Source organism: Mizuhopecten yessoensis, unplaced genomic scaffold (assembly GCF_002113885.1).
Source record: "Mizuhopecten yessoensis strain PY_sf001 unplaced genomic scaffold, ASM211388v2 scaffold716201, whole genome shotgun sequence".
NCBI classification, from domain to species: Eukaryota; Metazoa; Mollusca; class Bivalvia; order Pectinida; family Pectinidae; genus Mizuhopecten; species Mizuhopecten yessoensis.
In genome coordinates, this window is record NW_018479998.1 from 166,844 (window position 1) to 172,843 (window position 6,000).

A 6,000-nucleotide genomic window follows, 5' to 3' on the forward strand; every position below is an offset into this window, starting at 1 on the left:
GTTCGTAGGTCGTCTCAAAGCGGTTCACAAATTATTGTCCGTGGTTATAGGCAACCAGCCATTGTCTTTCTCAACTCGCTGGGGATTAACAGCCGGTGCTGCCATTTCGGCTCTCACAGCTAGAATTCAATAATTCCAGCACTGCCCAGCCACTGATTTACAGCTGAGTAGACTGCAAAAGCGGAGTACAGTATCTTGCTCAAAGATACAACACAGTACCGTGACGTGACTCGAACCCGCAACAGTTCGGTCACGAGCCCGGCGTACTACCAATAGACTACCGTGCCTCCAAAGAAAGTATACAACTATTTTATTACGTTACAAATTTACAAGAATTAATGAATCAAGAATATCCGTTCCAGGAATGTCGGATAAACAACCAGTACAGTAAGTCGCCTCTTTCGTTTCGAGGTCTATGATGTCTATCTTACTTATAACAATTGGTGTTTCAATAATATCTTATAAAACTTAATATTGATATTTATCTATTTTTGTATAAGGTTGTATATTTCTACTATCAATATATGTATGCACTATTTATATCTTACAGAGAGGGCTTTTATATGTTTCGCCTGTTGCCCAATTCCTTTTGTATGCAAGACCTTTACAATAAAATATTCGGAAATGAAATGACGTCTTTTCTATATTGTATTTTCTTTCGATTTGTTGTCTTACGGTTCTATTTTTGTCCCGGTATGTTGAGACTATAGTTTATTATTATGGGGGGTGTCATTTGTATTTTTGTTATATCAGTGTGAATGTATTTATTTATAATATATGTGTCATCTTTGTATCATATTTGTGCTTTACGTCCTATAAACAGATATGGTAATTCCATGTGCGTGCCAGTCTTTGGTGGTGGAGGAAAGCTGGAGTACCGGGAGAAAATCAAGCGACCCATTTATCGGTTAAGAAGTTAAGCTTACATGTTATAGTTGAATTGACAATCAATAACTATATTTATATTATGATTTTACAAAAAAAAAGAAGATATTGCTCATCCTCATCAATATGTCTGTATTGCTGTGTAACTCATTTTGTACACTAATGCACAGCAGATATGTATGCTAATTAGCCGAAAGCCTAAATGCCACTGCACAGAACTAAACGATGTCTGTTTTACCTGACCAAGTAAATCTAATAAGATTGAGTTATCATTGCACCGTAGTCTAGTGGTAGGACGCCAGGCTCGTGACTGAATGGTTGCAGGTTCGAGTCGCATCACGGCACTGTGTTGTATCTTTGAACAAAATACTTTACTCCGCTTGTTCCAGTCTACTCAGCTGTAAATGAATTCGTGGTTGGGCAGTGCTAGAATCGATGAATGCTAGCTGTGAGCGCCGACATGGCAGCACCGCAGGGAGTTGGTAAAGGTATTGGCTGGTTGCAAAGGCCCTATAACCGCGGATAATAATTTGTGAACCGCTTTGAGACGACCTACGAACTAGGTTGTGATAAAGCGGTATATAAGAACCTCGAACTATCATTATGGTTACGTATTTTCATTTCAAAATATCAAAAGAACTCAAGTATGTATTATTGTTTGTTTGTTTGTCTGTTGCAGTGATACTAAAAGGTACTTTTTGATATATAAATACTATGTAGCCTGTTTATCTGATGCAAAACGTTTACCTGTTTAATAAATATGTATGTGTATACTTACTCCCTGAGGCAGTAAAACACGAAAATGAATACAAAATGATATAGTATTTATTTTTAAATGGAATACAACATACACATCTTAAATCAATTAAGACTTATAAATAGGTCCACGATTACTATAACATATTTGATGCGCCAACGATATCAATATAATTTCAAATGAATCGTTTTATTCTTGTTGACACGGTTTTATGAGAATGCTACGATTCTTCTACAATGGGACAGAATGTGAACTCATAGCTATAACTACATCTCTCCTCATGACTTTCTATCTCCGCGGTTTGGTTTGGTTTTATATTGCTAACAGCTAATGCCATTTAAGGACGTGTCTCCATGTGTGTAGTGTTAGCATGCATACGTTTAATGTGTGCCGGAGACACGGTATGTTAATGTACTTGCCTTCTTATGATAGCGCGGATCTGATGCCGACTTTATAGTCCTATCTCACTGAAATACCATGCCGAAGAATGGGCCCAGCAAAGCATTCCGCCCGGTCACGTTATACTAACAACGAGTGAACCAGTTGTTGCCATTACCGTTAAGCAGGGAATGACGACTACCATGTTTAAGGAAGTTGGTATGCCCCGGCCTGGGGACAGAACCCATAGTGATGTCATCGGTAACCGCGTCATTGGAGGAGATCTGTGCTTCGGTACAAGGCATTTGAGCTGTCGTATTTTTGGTGGATGGTTAGGTTCGTGGAATTGTATGTTTGTAATTTATACAGAGACGCTGTGTACGCTGTTTGTCAACCCCTTTAAAACTGGATTAGCGGGCTTGTAGTTCCGAAGGTGAAGAGACTGTAGATATTTATATAGATTAATGTGGGATGAATATTTGTAGATTATTTATTAGTTTTGCTATGTAATTAGTATCAATGTACTTTTCCTTTGTTCTTGTTTTCCTGTTTTAATTTCCAGAACATTTAACCGAGTCTCGTCTTGCGTTACAGATATTACATTCTGTCTACCTGACATGAACCTCCCAGCTTTCATTGTAAATGTCTGGGTTTTGTGAGTTACAGTGTCGTATTATTACGTGTGTTTATCGCTTACAACACTAAATTATAATTCAGGTTACACATACGGTACTTCTTACAGTGTTGTAAGCGATAAACACACGTTATGGTTAGGGTTACCTTTAGTCACGATTTGGCCTTCAGGTTTGATAACTTCCGGGTATACCATGCAACCACTCGGAGCACCTCGGCTGATTCGGAATCACTTTAGTCGGTGCGAAGTGTTCCGAATGTCATGTACCTAACTGAATATTATCTATTTAAATTAAACATCGTTTGACTTTCACGGCTAATCACACGACAATAACTGTTGTTTAGTTCCTCCATGTTTCGAGTATGCCATGGTGGGTCTTTTCTACGGTGATGTGACGGATAAGATGAAAGCGAAGAAGAATTATCGGATTTCCAATTAAGTGACGTTGGTGGTCCGACCTTGGCCTGGATCCATGGTTGATTTTTAACACCATAAAGACAATGCATGTAGACACTGCACCAAGTTAATTATATAAAAAGTCGAATATGAGAAATTGGTATGCAAATTTAAAAAAACCTGAAATGAACAGCTAGTGTTAATTAAGATGACATTAAATTGAATTTTTAATGTAAATGCTGATCTTTTCAATTGTTTTTATTTGTTGACATACATGAATTTATGTTTACGTTGCATGTAAACCAACAAAATTAAGTTGAGTTCACAGCGCTAATGACGTCATGAAATTAGGATACAACGCTATTTTTAATCTTTGTCAATGTGGCTCTTGACAGTTCGCTTCACACAACACTTTGAATAACTCGTTCAAAAGACGAGGATTATTGGTGTGCTGTTTTGATTGACTCTACATATACAAAACACAGTAAATATTCAGATTTAACATCATCAACTAAATAATCGTTAGCTCTCCCTTAATTTCGCTTTTGGTAAAACCGTAGCTCAGTTAAACAAAGTCGTTGACCAGTTTGTCACAGCAACCGTATAACAATTTGAGGTCCAGGGTTCGAAACCTGGTCTAGTCCCCTATGATTTTTACATACAGAACACTGTTGTTGATTATATTTCGTTTATTTCACCTGTAAACTATTCTTCGTAAAAGGTATAGTTTTCTTTTCAGAAACGATTTATCAAAGCTATAATGAAGCCGGAAAACGACAGCAATGCTTACTTTCAGTTTTTAACAGTGGTAAGAGGGAGATGGGGATCTTGAAACCTTTTTTCTGTAATCGGAATCCCAGGGCCTGTATTCATGATCCCCCCCCCCCCCCCCCCCTCTCTCTCTCTCTCTCTCCCTCTCTCTCTCTCTCTCTCCCTCTCTCTCTCTCTCTCTCATAATGTACCACTTAACTGAAAGAAGTATTTAAATTTAAATTTGCCATCTTGTATATATGTTTATTATAATATGTTTTTGGGAAAAGGCTTTATATAAGTTTGAAAACTGGAGCCCAATCCCAATTGTATAATAGTTGCAAATAAAAATATGTTTAAATAAAAAAAAAAAATGTTTCCTTTTCCCATTTCTCTATGGGCAGTGTCTCCTTAGATATCCGTTTTCATGTGATCTTGGCTGTTGCTTGTGCGTTAAACCCTAAACAAATAAACAAGTAAACAAACGTAACTAGTTACTACGTAAGAGTAATGACACACAGATATTTTGGTTTCAAATTTCCAAACTGTCGAAAAGTGTTTAATAATAATAATAATAATAATAATAATAATAGTCTTTATTTAAACTTGATAACATATTGAGTCAAAGACTCGTCTCCCATATGGTCAAGCATATTAAAAAAATGTACATTATATACAACAATGATAAAATCGTACTATGAATAGTAAATTGGTAAGATAGTTTTACAAGTACATTTTAAATCCACTATTATCACAGAAACAGCTCTAAATGTCCGATGGCCCGAGCTTTCCAGCGGTGGGGAAGAACCCTACCAGCATGGTCAGCCCAGGTATTACATTTTAAGTATACAACAGTTTCATGAATAATGTGCTAAATTACACAAATTAATTTCTGTTATGTAAATGTAATGTTCCACATTATTACTTAAAAAAAGCCAAACAAATAAAGTATATAAATGAATAAATAAATAAATAAATAAACAAACATGCAATACGCTTTGCTCTTTCAATGATATATATATTTATATTCTTAACATCGTTTTTATTTTCCAATTCATCGAACCGGGAAAGTGTATTTACCTATATAAACGGTAAGCAACGACTTACGCTCTGTTAAACTCAATCAAAACAATTATATGAAAATAAATACTGCAATAAATCACAAACATGTATCCTATTTGGTGTTGTATCGCTTCAGGGATATGTTTTGAAGTTGTTTTGTAAACCTCGACCAATCACGACATTATGTCTATACGACACAGCGATACACGGTCATATACTTGTCGACAAATAATATCGATACAACTGGATCATGACTAATGGCTAGCGATGATGACTTTCAATAAAAGGTTTTAAATATACATGTACATAAGGATATGGAGGCATATTACAACATAACACGCCCTACAGCAAAATCGAGATCCAACGTCCGTATTCAGTATTTTCTAAAAGTTCGGCAGCCTTGCATATGTATTTCAGATTCAAAGTAAAATGATAAAGTAACCGTTCATGCTAATGTTCTCGTTGTTTACATATCTCTTTTTCTCAGTCTGCAATTTGTTTCTTTTTTTCCCATCTGTGTATGTGGTGTTTTTCGTTTGTAAATGTTGCCATTCCTGTTGTTTTGGTGTCTTAATTGTGATGTTGACACTTCATTTGTTTCTGTAAACCTCTGTGTGGCGTTCGTATGAAGAGGCCACCCACGAAAAGTTAGATGACTGGTTTCACATGGCCTTCAAGTAATATCAGCCCTCCGGCTTCTGGTCCCTCAGGCGGATCATTTAGGTCTCGGGTTGTTCCAGGGTTGGATATGACGGTGGTCACATTATAGCATTTTTATCATATCTTACACATTATAGATACTATAGTACAGTATAGAATAAGAATTAATAGCAATACAACAAATCAGGTATATGGTTTGTTTTGCATGAGTGTACCGGGATATGGCCTCTAAACAGCTAGCAGTATCGCAATGCAAAACAAACCATATCACGGATAGACAAGTATAGGGTAAATAATGGTTAAATGTTTTCCTACTCTTAATATGCATATATGAATTGGCACTGAGTCACGTGCACAGGTGACATATGTCTTTAAATATATCACAGATGGTTAAATATAAATAACAACAAACCACACACGTATGATGATTCATTGTGATCAACCACAACTTATATGTTTACATTAAGGTAGATAGTGC